At 40.2% G+C, this 13,882-nt stretch overlaps 1 long non-coding RNA gene across 8 annotated transcripts in view; it reads left to right on the top strand.

Moving 5' to 3' along the window:
• Window positions 1-6,147: 6,147 nt before the first annotated feature.
• Window positions 6,148-13,882, top strand: part of LOC309607819 — a 65,455-nt gene continuing 57,720 nt past the window's right edge. For all 8 annotated transcript variants that reach the window (XR_014232557.1, XR_014232558.1, XR_014232559.1 and 5 more), the window contains exon 1: window positions 6,148-12,350. This is a non-coding gene — a long non-coding RNA (uncharacterized lncRNA). The remainder of the gene's footprint in view (window positions 12,351-13,882) is intronic.

Here is a 13,882-nt window from a genome sequence, read left to right as displayed (position 1 = left end):
CTGAAGTCCATGGGCTTCTGCTACAATCAGCGTTTACACACTTCAGTTGTTTATCTGTTTGGTTATTATTCCAGTATTTATGAGAACTATTTATCATTATTGCCCAGCATACTTTGAAAATATCTACCAGGAGAAAGTTGCTTGAGGGGAAGAAGATTTGAGCAGTGAGCAAGGGAGAAGAAGCTCAGCTTTCATAATTGAATGGAAGGACAGTCTGGCTCAAAGTGGCCTCAGTTAAACTCAGCTCAAATATCAGGTTTTCTTAAAAACCTGTTCAGATGTTCCAGTATAGTCATTTTATAAACCTGCAGGACTTGGTACTGGTTTTTAAGATCTCATTCATAACAGTAAAATGGTTTAGGCCTGAAGTTCTATCAACATATAATCTTTGAGTTCTAGATTTAGCTAAGAGGTGTGTCATGTCTATGTCAAAAGTAGCCTGGTTAAATCAGCTGCCCCATTGCCTATAAGGCAGTTGACCCAAGAAATGGCATCTTGGCAACAAAAGGAGTATATTATGATTTACAGTCATAAGCCGTCTGCTTGTACTTCTACCCGTAATACTGTTACTACCCCATACCTGCTCTTATTCCTACTTACTCATATTCACAGAACACCCACTATTTTCTAAGTGTGTTACTCACTTCATCTTCAAAACAATCCTATGAAGTAGGGAATTTTATCTCCATTTTACAGATCAGGAAACCAAGGCCCGGAGAAGCATAGTAACTTTCCAATGACCACCAGTCAGTGAGGTGTGCAGTCACCCCAAGAAATCTGACTGGACTTTCTGTGCTCTCAGCCACTATCCTGAACTCTACTACTCATTCAGAGCATAAAAATGAGCCTCCCTGTGGTCCCCACCAGCAAAATGCACAGGGAGAGTGTCCTAAGGGGGGCAGTGTTTATAAAACTTGAGCAAGAAAGAACAAGATTCTTGAGGGAATAATAACAGATTCAATTCTGTTCCTATCACGTGCCTGTGTCTTTCATGTATGCAAACCTGTGTGACCTTTATAAAAATCTAGCAAAATGGGAATTGTCCAGGTTGATGAAAGTGGAAACTGAACCTTAGCCAGGTCAAATGGCTTGGCCCAAACCACTCAGTTATGCATATGATGTAGCCAGGACTAGGTTTCTTGACCTCTGATTTCAGGGCTATTTCCATTCTACCAGAACTTCTTTGAGGCTCTGAAGGAAACTATATGTATTTATCCCACCTGTTTGGAAATGTAGGTTTCATTATTATTCAGGTATGATGAAGCAAACAGATCAGGACACAACTGCCATTGAAAAGATAGTTTGTTACTTGTAGTTCCCAAGAGGAGGGGATATGCCATACCATGCAGGGCTACACAGGGAAGCACCAGGGTCAGTCAGGAGGCAGAGGGAGTGAGGGGAAAAGTGGGCAAGAAACTTTATTGGTGTTTCCATGGGAAGGAATGGGTGAAGCAGGGTAAGGAAGCTAAGTGGGTTTTGGATTGGCTAGTTTGAATAATCTTGGTGAACTCTGGGGCACTGGGGCTGTCCTTAGTTGTCTGATACTTGGCCCCTGGGGTGATTAGGGCAGGAGGATAGTGGCCCCAGTGTGAGAAGTGGTTGAGGTATGGGCTTCACACTGGTTGATTTGCATGTAAAGGTGCATTCTCTGATGAGTTGTTTGCCATAGCTAGGAATTAGCTAACCCGTGGAGGAGCAGTCCCTTCCAGTGCCAACAAGGCCCCAAGATGTCAAAGAATCAAAATAAAAAGACATGCCTAATACACCACCCTAGAAGAGAGTAGGCTTAAGGCTGTCCTTATAAGAAGAAACTGAGCAAACAGGACACAATTAGGTTGAATGGGTGGATGGATGGATGGATAGATGGACCAATAGATATGTAAGGTTTATTCTCCCTGACGTCCATAGCTCTAGTCTAACACGAATGGTTGTTTCAGTGGAAACTTCCCTATTTGAAGATCAAGGATAAAGCACAGTCACAAAGTGGCATTCATGCAACCCCTGGATAGATATTTCTTCCATTGCTTCAAAATGAAGGCCCTGCTAAATGATGTGGAGGGAGATTGTAGGAACATAGCTGGCCATCTGGGATTTCACATTAGCTGTTATTCCCCATAACTCTGCTGCCGAGACATCAAATCATGGCTGGTTAGAAACATGAAGTCAGTTCCCTTCCAAAATCAATAAGAAACTTCTGACTGGGCTATCTGCATCGACTCGGAAAGAAGAATAAGGATGCAAAGTTAGGAAACCAAAGCTAGAGAATAAAAATTTCTGAATGGGTGCTTTCATTGGTTTGTTGGCAAGAAACACATTCAAGGAAACCAGGCTGATTTTCAATTCCCTTTTTCATAAATTAAAAATAGCTTCTTCTGATAGTTAGACACGTGGGTCCCAAATGGGCCAGGTAATTCATTAGCTCAGATGGAGAAAGCTTTTTTCTCCATCAGTGAGTTGGACTCATCTCACTATGACACCCCAAGCTCGTAACGACACTGGAAAGAGAGCCGCGTTTCAGCCCAGTTCAGCTGAATTCAGAATTTGACTGTCTGCAACTGGTGCTTTTCCTTGCAGGACATTTCTCCAGAAACTCATCCCCGAGACTAGCTATTAATTGGAGAAGGTTTATTTATCCTATAGGTTTGATAATCAATCATCGGATTTCAGCACTTGTTTTGTGGGATTCCATTTCATCACTTGCTACAGTATATATTATTATTCATTATAGAAGTTTGTTAACGGTGTATTTATTTGAGTGACTCTCCCTCTAAATAAAGGGGCCTTATAAAGTTTTTTTTTAAATAAAGGTTTATTTTTACATCAGCTATTTGCTTTCCTATGCTAAACCTCAGCTGAAGGCTCTGAGCAGCATGCAAACCGAATTCCTGCATTTCAGGCCGGGCTGGGGCTGTTGGAAGGGTGATAAAAGCAGCTGCCCAGGCCCTTCAGCAGATTTGGTTTTTTCAGCCCTGTCAGTCACTTTCCCTCTGAGAAGGGAACAAGACGGCTGGTAGAGATTAGGGATGGTAATGTAAAAGTTTCTACCTACTGCATAAAATTCTTTCAAATTAATGCAAGCATTAAATTGTCAATGATTTTTCACATAAAGTAGATATTAAACTGTGCATGCCCGCTGGTGTTGGTATAAATTTTTGTCAACATTTTTGGCACACGGGGGCTGAGCCTGGGGGGTCAAGAAATGTTTTTAACCAAATTTTGTTGTTTCAGTTGCTCTTTTTACACTCGTGTGTTGTAACTCAAACGTAGAATCTTTTCCCAAAAATGAAATTTGGCAGGCCATTAGTCCGTAATGTGGTCTAATGCCTGTGGGTATTTTTTAAACATGTAAATGGCCAAGATATTTAGGTTTTTGAGGTTGAAAAACTGTGCACGCACTCTTAGCAACTTCTTTTTCAGCTGTATTTAGTATGCATATTTATTGCACATGTGTATTATGAAGCACGCCGATTAGACTGGAGATTAGTTGGGAAAATATACAAATGCCTCTTCACGGGGGGAATGTCTTACAGTGCGTGAGTTGATTTGTCTCCTCTTTTTACTAGGGAGTAAGAGGTAGCCCTGGGGCAAACCCTGCTCCCCACGGCCCACTCCCAGAGTGAGGAGACTTCAGGCCATTCCCACTCATCCACGGGGCTAGAAGACTGAATGTGGCAGCCATCCCCAAGCCTGCTGACCAGCTCCATAACAGAGTAACATCCGAAGAAAGAGGGTGAGCATCTGTATCTCATGACCCGTCTCCGGTCTCATTGCCCTAACCTGTACCAATGCCCTGTGGACGTGAATCCTGGGCTTTTCCCAACACTCAAGGATCCACACACAGAATCCAAAACAAATACTCTGTGCATAAAGAAAACATATTATAGCCTGATCCACTGTCCAGATCATTGAAAAGTAACAGTTATTACCTCATTTGAAAGTAATCTTTAACAATTAGCTTAGGAAAGTATTTCATAATTTTTTGCTAGCCTTACACAAACTAAAAATTTTTCATGTAATCAATTAAATCTGGCAGCATAGCATCAGGCACTCATTAAGCTGGGCTGCTTGAAATTCATGTACAATTTCTTCCTTATGCTGATCCGCAGGAGCTTTTAAACTTGCACTGGGATGCTGGCAACATCCCCCAAACATCTCAGACACATTGTCTCTCTGAACCTGAACTTTTTTAATGGTGGTTAAACATGTTGTCTGCTTTAGTTTCCTGTCTATCTTCATCATGAGCTAGCACCTGTTTCCAATAAATTATACTGAGCTGTATCAGCAACACCTTGGCAACAGCTGCCACCCTTAAAGGCGGAGTGCCCTTGAGGACAATACACCTGTGAACACATAGAGTGTTTATTTAGCTGAAAGCCAAAACTCTAAGTTACATAAAGCAATTATCTAAAGCCTAATGTATGCCCATTATTAACACAAAATAACCCTGTTCTTAAAAACCAATAAAAATCTATTTAAAGGATTTTTCCAAATCCTGCTGAAATTTGTACTCAACTAGAGAGCTAGTCTTCACCTGGGACTTAAAATTCTAATGGTGGGCAAGGGAGAGGTTTGTATGTGAGTTATAATATTCTTAGCTCACGCCTGGAATTTAGGGCATGAGCATGAATGGGTGGTACAGCCAAAGCTTTCGACTGTTGAGCAAGGACATGCTTATTTAAAATAATCTTTGTTACAAGTCACTTTTTAAAAAAAACATTTGACTGTGGTCTAGAGGTTGGAAAAAGGAGTGGATTGTTTCAGTTTATATTTAAATGTAGTAATAGTTCATCCCAGGATACCTTTCTTTATTTGTACAACCCACCTTTCCCTTATGGTTCATTACCTAATAGCATTACTCTTAGGTAATGGGGTTAGCAGTATACTAATAATGAAAATGGAACCAACGTCAGGTAAAGAGCTTCAAACTTCCATCCTGACACATGAAATATATTAATAATGAAAATTCCAGCCAATTATAGTATCTACTGCATAGGGTTCAGTTTCTAGAGCATTTGACCTGAGGCCCTTTCAAGAAATGGCATCACATATTACATATTCTTGAGCCATAAATAATAATAGAGAATAGCTATTGTTTCTCCCACCTTGAAGTCCCATGAAATCTGAGTGATTTTTTGCTTAGAGTTTGTAATATGTTAATCCCTGTCTGATACTTCCTGTTGACATTTAACTGGTGGACCTATAGTCACTTAGGTGCGAATGTGTTTTAGCACTTCTGTTTGGCTGAATGCAAATGGCTGTTGGAAGTAAGTGCTGATGAGAATTACAGCTCCCAGCTTGGTCCATGTCAGTGTCACTGATGGTTCACATGCAGTACGCATGAGTGAGCGCCTGAAGCCTGAGAATTGGACATTGGAAGACAGTTTAGAAACAGCAGGTCTGTGTTTTATGACAAAGTCCACAACACACCAGGCCAGTCATGCTTTCCTTAAACTAGCCATGTGAGTGACGATGAGTTAGGCTGCAGTAGATGGAGGAGAGGCTTAAGAACGTGGCACACCATGGCCATAATTGCTTTTTTCTCCTCTTTGCAAATTGCTGCTTCTTTCATTTATTAGCAACTGTTTTCTGAGCACTTATTCCAGTCTACAAGCTGGGGATACTAAGATGCATTAGACAGATGGTTGTTCCTTTTTGCTGGATTGCAAAGACCTCCTCTGTGTGTTTGAGACATCTGTGATAAGAGACCAAGGTTCTAACTGTGATTCTGTCACCACTGGTAGAGTTGGTCTGGAACAAGCCGCTGGTCCCCTTTCAGCCAGTTTCCTCCCTTGTAAAACATGAAAAACAATTCTTGCAGCATCTACATCAGAGAAGTGACATAAAACTCAAATAAACAACGAATGCAAATATATCCTGCAAATTTCAAGCTCTGAGTCCTTTTGAGGGTCCTTTGGTTCTTGAGCTTTACTAGCCCTCAAATTATTTCTTTAGGTGACTTCCTGTGTGTTTGAAGACCCAACAGGAAACTCACAAAATGCAGCCACAGCAGCAGTTTCATTATCAAAACTCCAGCAAGCACTCCAGCCAGACTAATTCCCCACTGGATTCACTTAATGTGTAAGGAGATCTTTCAGCCAGACTTCACTGGGGGGGGGGGGGGGGGGGTGGCAGGGAATATATATATATAGAGAGAGAGAGAGAGAGAGAGAGAGAGAAAATTAAGAAAAATATGTTTTCCTTTTCTAATCAGTATAGCATTATGCTAATTCAAGGCTCTCTCTATAAAGATATAGGACTTCCTCCTTTGATTTATTTTCATGATTAGGGGCCCTCACAAACAACTGCATGTAAATGTGAGAGGCACCCAGTTTGCATTCCAGGCCAGAAGAAACCCAGGAATGGATTTTCAAAGGAGAGCTCATTCCTGTCCCACTGGAGAATTTATCTTTATTAAAGGTCAGCAAATGTAGAGCATGCTTTGCTAATTTACCACGCGTATGGGAAATAAGTCATGAGTACAAGTTTGTGCAGAAGATAAGATTTACTATGTTTTAGATAAACTGTTTTTTGAATATTGAAAGGGTACTTCAAAAAACATTTTAAAATACTATTGGTTTCTCTGCCTGCTTGTCAGATTTCCCATTGGTGATGAAACCCTGCCAAGTATAGATTTAGTACTGGTCATGAAACCAGAACTGGGCTTGTGGTTGCTTGATAATAACTGTGATAATAAATTCATCCATCGATTTATTTCCTGTTTCCCTACGTGGGTAACATTAAACCAAGATATTATGCTATTGGATGGAGAAAATCATTTTCATTCACACACACACACACACACACACACACACACACTTTGGAATTCTATTAGGCTGCTAATTCCCAAAGACTACAGATGTCCCTCCTATGCCGTGTTGGAAGGATAATGCAAAAATTGGAAACAAGGTGCCCTGTGACCTGGGACTATTAAAGGCTATTAGACACAGTGACAGGCTCCATGGAGATGGACAAGTGTATTAAAACTGGATTCGTAAAGAAAATAATAAATACAGTAACCTGTATATGATTAACGGGGCAAAACTTGCCCTTGTTCAAACTGTCCCATAGATAAATGGAGCCGGGACTAACAAGTGAACTACTGCGAGGTTTTGTTTTGTTTTGTTTTGTTTTGTTTTGTTTTTTGGTGGTGGGTGGGGGTCAGTTAGGCTAGACCCATATACAAGGGAAAAAATTAGATCTTTCTAACACACTCTTACTTTTGGCGTCAGAGAATTTATGCACTTCTGGGGGCATCTCGATGGACTGTGTTTTCCTCACATACAGATGGGCTTATGAGTGCCATTTTATCAGATTTAAGATTAGGCTTCAGATTTAATTCTGTCCCACACTTGGCAATGGGAGGAGTCTGACTTTTCTGCTTACATGCCTTGAAATGAATCAATGATGATTTGTTTCCCCTCCTTTTCTCCCCCTCTTTACCTTGAAAGCCAGGTAATGGATGAAGCGGAGCCAGAGTGATCTTCGAGTGTCATCCTTTTGTGTGAGGGTGACTTATGGAAACCCCCCAGGCTTGAGGTTCTGAATGCCTCTACGCAAAGCAGAGAGGACAAACAACAGAATGATCTCAAGGTGTAAAACTGTGCTTGCTTGTGTGGGATTTGATTTAAGCTATTTTTGAACTGCCAGTTCATTGTTTAAAAAGGCATACCTGCACAGAACCACTTGTGGTCAAGAAGTTGATTAGCAAAAGAATGTTCTTCAGTTCCTGGAAATCCTATATAAAGAACCATCATGGTTTTTGTTAAGAATAAGATTACCCATGAGTTACCAAAACCCATCCTGCTTTAGTGAAGAGAAGATTTGGAGGAGAAATAACTCAAGGATGGGAAAAGGATCTAGGAAGAAACCTAGAAAAATAGAGATCCTGAGAGAAATATGTCTCTTAAGCAGAACTTAGAAAGAGATGAGAATCCCTAAGATTAAGAGAATCCTTATAATTTTAGTATTGAAGAGAAACGGGATCTCTGAGACAGGCGAATCAGGTGGTCATTACAGGCATAAACTGAAAGCACATTTCCTGGCATCTCTACTTGCTACCTGTGTGTCTGTGGCCAACTTATTCAACCTCTCTATAACCCATTTTCTGCATCTGTTAAAATGAAGATAAAGTACCTTTCTCAAGGGGCTTAGATGAGGATTACATGAAATAATGTATAAGTAGACAAAGTACTTGGCATAGTGTCTGAAATATTATAAATGCTCAATAAATGACAGCTTTTATTAGTTTATAAACTAGAATTTCAATCTTTATCACTGCAGTAGAAATAGGCGTGACTGTGGATTTGAGAGAGTCAGGGAGGGGAATGTACCATGGACAAGGGTCTCCCAACCCCATGTGCAATACCTGACGCATAAGAGGTATTCAATAAATTTCTCTCAAGGGATGAATCACATAGATCAGGTCTTTCAGTACATTGAGTTGGGACTGAGCTTCACTTGGCAAATGTTTTTTGACTACTTTCTGAAATACCCAGTAGAAAAAGGAAGGTCATCCCACTGGTCTTGTTAAGCCAAGAAACACAGATGAACAGATAGACATTCTGGAACACAGGGTATGATCAAGTCAGTTCTAGGTTGTCACTATGCACCCATCCTCACCATGTATCCTGACCTATGATCTTGCCTAAAGCTCCTGTGGGAATTGCTCTGGTTTGGCCTGTTTATATCAGACTTCCTCAGCATAAGGATAAGTCACTAATGAAGGTTGTAACGTGGGACTGGGTATCTGGCTTCTTTGCCAGACTCTGTATGGACATTCTGGGGTGGCAAGGTCAAGGGAAAGATATAGAGACATGAGCAGTAAACAGGCAAGATGCCACCATACTCTCTCCACTTTATCCCTTGCCACTGGCATGGATAGAGAGCTAGAGGCAAAGCAAGGGATGCATGCCATTCAATAGCATAAGGAGGGGAAGGAAGGAAGAAAGGGTCAGGAAGGGGAAGGAAAGGAAACTTACTTTTACAAACTCAGGCTCAAATCCCATGTGCTCAAGAAATAATTGTTACCTGAGTTGTGATATAATCAAATAAGCAAAAATCATTTAATTCATTGTCACTTTATGCCAGGAAGCTTCATAAAAATGGATTGGATAATGAGACAGGAAAAGGAATTATGGAATAGAAGCTGTTCTCCCTGACTATGAGCCCCTGTTCTGGCTCAAAAATATACGGAGGTCCATCAGGGTAGAAAAGGAACAATCCCAAACCCCTCCAGGGACTAGGAGGGTGCTAGGACATACAAAGTGGGTTGTCCACTCTAAAGGGACTTGTCCAGGCTCTACTTCTTGGGACGGGGTTTGGAGTAGTAGATGACCTTCAAGGAATATCTGGATTTTGACATGTAGACTTGGGTCTTGTTGGAGTCATTGCAGATTCCTGTTGTAGTTATGTTGTGGATTTAAGTTGCATCTCTAAACACAGGTGCTAATTCCATTGCCTCTAAATGCATAGAATTGATAATTAAGGAGAGGGAGTTAATATTTTTCAGTATCTTTTGTGTGCTTGGCACTGTGCTAGATGCATCTCATTTAATCCTTCAATAGCACTGGGAAATAGATATTATTTCCATTTTACACATGAAGAAACTGAGGCTCAGAGAGGGCCTTGCTGAGAGTCGTGCAGCTAAGGAGTGGTAGAGCTAGGATTATGAACTAGCTCTACCTGCTCTTTCCTCTGTAAAAGAGAGATTCAGAAACTGGCTGGCGGAGGTTGTCAAAAATGAAGTTGTGAGCATTATAAAAAGCAAAATATGATACTGTCATGTGGACGTATTGTAATTAAGCACTGAAAAAATTATCTAATTATGTTGAGGATTTTTTTTCCATATTGGAAGCGTGCATTTCCTGCATAAACTTTGAAAATATATATATTCTATAATGTAGAAATTTTACTTTGTATCTCAGTATTTACTGTACAGCAAAATTTACCAGTGAGCACAAGGAAGTATGCCCGAGGTTGTTCATTGCAGAATTTCTATAAGAGTAAAAACAAAGCTAAATCAAACGAAACCAACAAACAAAAACCCTGAAGGCCTGTTAATGAAAGAAGTAAGAAGAGAAAATTTTCAAAACAGTGTGAAAATTTTCTTAGATCTGTATAAGTTTTCAGATTGAAAGGGACATCTAGTGTTGAACAAAATGAATACAAAATGACTCACAACAAGGTAGATTATTGTGAAGTTTGAAGCATCACAATAAAGAAAACATCCTAAAAGCTTCTGGACAGAATAATGAGTCTTGCATAAAGAATCAGCAGTCAGAATGGCGTTAGTCTTCTAAAAGCAGCACTGGAGGATTAGGCATCAATTTAGCTGATGTGCATGGCCATGTTGAGAGAAGGTAAAGAGTTCTTTTAGAGAGTGTGAGGATGAATTATTGCTAGGTAGATAGAAAACAAAAGATAGGGAAAAGTGAGGCAATTATCAATTCCAAGAAAAACAGAGAGTTCTATAGAAAAAAAATCACATAATCATAGTACCATATATGCTATCAATGAACAGCACTTACAATAATAATAATTATTATTATTATATTTAATCATGCATAAATATATTACTTATTGGGGATTTGGAGAGAAGAGAAATCTATGCATATAAGCGGTGAATGGGGAAGGAGAACTAAATCTTCATCTTTCTAACAAGTCAGTGGATAATATCTAAAACTGAAAAAAAGAAAAAAAAAAAGAAACAGCATTATATTTATCTTATTTAGTGCACCAGAAGAAATTCTTTTTCTGGGAAGTGGGATTTGGAGATGAGATGGGGAGCTGCAGAAGACTGCTGCTTTTATCTTAAAGCCTTGGGGTGATATTTTACTTTTTAAAATATATGCTTCTATTAGTTTGAATGTTAAACTAAAATCAAAGCTCTTGCATGCTTATTGGAAACACTGGAATGTAAAAATGTGTAAAAATGTAAACAAGATTACTCATAACTTATCACCCAGATATACCCACTGTTAGCACTCAAAAGTATGATCTTCTAGTCTTATTTTCTTTCTGCTGAAACACACTTTATGGGATCATAAAGCATTTGAGTTTTATAGGCTTCTGTTACTATACAGCTCATTTCTCCCCTCCCTCCCCCTCCCTCCCCCCCTTCCTCCCTACCTTCCTCTCTCTCTCTCTCACTCTCTCTCTCTCTGCCTCACTAGCTTTGAGGTGTTAAGAGGCCATGCTGGGGAACCCCATGTGGCAAGGAGCTGTGAGCAGCCTCTTGGAGCTGATGACATCCTTAACTGACAGCCAGCAAGAAGCTCTCGGTCCTACTAGAGGAAGGAATTGAATTCTGCCAACAACTTAAGTGAGCTTAGAAGTGAGTCCTTACCCACACAAGTCCCAGGTGAGACCACAGCCCCTGCCAAAACTCTGAAGTCTTTTGAGACTAATCAGAAGATCCAGCTAAAGTCATGCCCGAAGTCCTGGCATACAGAAACTGTGAGATAATAAACGTTTGTTGCTTTGAGCCATTAAGTCTGTAGTAGTATAATTACATCACAATAGAAGACTAACACTTGTTCTGTTGGAGGAATTCACAATTTGAGGCACATCTTTGGGAGCAGACTATGTATAAGAATGTATAAAATTGGAATATCCAGCATCATATTGCTCACGCTGGGGATGAAGGTCAAGGTACGCCATGCACCAGCCCCAGGAGAATAGCCCTGACCTTTCTGAACCAGGATCCTTTTGTTTTCACTCTATGGAAGTGCTGACATGTCAGCTGTTTTTACATGTGTGAAAGGATCTTACACAGAGGGCTCATGTCTTAGAACATGCACGTGGTGTTTGTACAGCAAAAATAATGTTGGTTTGCAGGACCTACGTATGTAGGATTTTACTAGAGCAGAGAGGCCTTGAAAAAACCTCCCAAGCCAGCAAGCTTGTGTTTTCTTTTCAAAGAAATACCAACCAAGCTTAATTTAAATCAAAAGAGAAGGTAACGGTGAAAAAAAGGGGGAAAAATTACATAAGCACGAGATAACAAAAAGGAAAGTGGCAGGCAACATATATGAAACTGGAGGAGTGAAAATTCAACGAAAATGTAAGTGTAACTAATTGTTTCTCAGAAATGTGACTGATTTACCTCCCTATTAGCAGGAGGCCCTAGCTGAGTGCCTTTTAATTGAAAGGAAAGAATGTACCTTGTATACGTCACAGTCACTTGCTTACTAAAAGTTCCTGTTCTCTTCCCAGCACGTGTGGCAAGAATGGGGATATGCTGAATTGGAAGAAGAAGGAAAAAGAGTAAAAATATTAGCAAAATAATTTAAAGGAAAAGCTATAAGAGAAGATGGAAACAACTGACAATGATCCAAAAGGGAGACATTAAGGTAAGAGGAAATGTTAATGTAGGCTAAAAACACTTCTGCCTGGGAAGAAAATGACAAATTCCCCTAAAGGGCGATTCACACGCAATAATAAGCATAGTAAGAGTTGAATGCACACCTATTGAATTAAACAACAAGAATATTGAAAATGATTAGTTAGTATATGGAGTCTTCATTGTGCCAAACTTTTATTCATTCAGCAAATATTAGCATGCAGTAACTCTTTTATAGTTCACGGCAACTCCATGAGGTAAATAATGTTGTTATTCTCCGTTTTACAGACAAGGAGGCTGGAAAAGCTTATGGAACTTGCCCAAATCACATGTCTAGAAAGTAAAAGAGCTGGGTTTTGAATTCAGGACTCTCTGATCCTAATTTTCTCGCATTTAATATAAGAAATCTCAAGGGCTATGGTGGTAATAGAAAGGAAACGCAGGGCACAGCCTATGTTAAGAAATGCCCATGTGCAGATGGGAGGAAAGACAATGAGCTATTCCTGGGGGTTGAGGAGCACAGCAGTTGCAGAAAATACCCCAGAGGGATGAGACACCAAGATAGAGTGTGAGAACTGCTCTCAGAATAAAACAGTAAGAATTGTGGATCCCCTGTTCTTTGATTTTTAAAACCACTATGCCAATATTGGGGCAAATTAAAGAGATTACCTGCATCAGAATCACCTGGGAATCCTGTTAAAGTCCAGATCCCTGCACCAGACTTCAGACCATTTTTAACAAGCCACCGTTGACTGGGATGCATACCAAAGCTAGAGAAAGATTGGGCACTAAGATGTGGGTAGAGCACGGTCCTCACTTACGGTAACGGCCATAGCGACGGAATATGTTTGAGTAACACTGACAAGAAGGTTAGCTCACTGGGGAGCCCAAATCACATATTTATCCAGCCCAAATCCATGGCATGGGTAAAAAAATTTTTAAAGCCCATGAATAAGGTGATCCCCTCACTCCACCCTAAACAACCCAAGCGAACGAATGAATAAATAAGACATGATATAAGCTGAAACATGTGCCCCTGGGCTGGTCCCCCTGGATGAAGCTGCAGTGAATGGAGGTGAGCGTCCACACCTGGATCACAAAATTAGAGGGTGGTGCATGTCCTGTCAGCAGTAGCCAAGCCACAGGGAAGGCTGGGTGGACTGTCGATTTCAGAAACGCCAGAAAGATGCCTGAAATTTGAGAATTTCTAGAACAAAAAAGATTCTATGCTTTTTTTATCTCTACATGTTGGATGTGTGTTTTATTCATATTATTCTACCTACAGCATGACTTTTGGTACAGGGTATCAAAGAAGTGGCAAGCTGCTCATGAGATTGTGGCCAGCCCTCTTGCCTCTTCTAGCTAGATAAAGGCTGTGGAACATTGGATTTCACCTTCTTCACTTAAAATATTTTTCCAGCTTTATTGAGATGTAACTGACATACAACATTGTATACAATGTTTAAGATTACAATGTGTTGATTTGATTTAATTAATATGTTGCAAAATGATTACCACTGTAGTGTTAGCTGACACTTCCAT

The sequence above is a fragment of the Balaenoptera borealis genome (genome assembly GCF_965194805.1).
Source record: "Balaenoptera borealis genome assembly, chromosome: 12".
Lineage (NCBI taxonomy): Eukaryota > Metazoa > Chordata > Mammalia > Artiodactyla > Balaenopteridae > Balaenoptera > Balaenoptera borealis.
The sequence above is the reverse complement of the archived record's forward strand: the minus strand, read 5'-3'. Positions and strand labels throughout refer to the sequence as shown.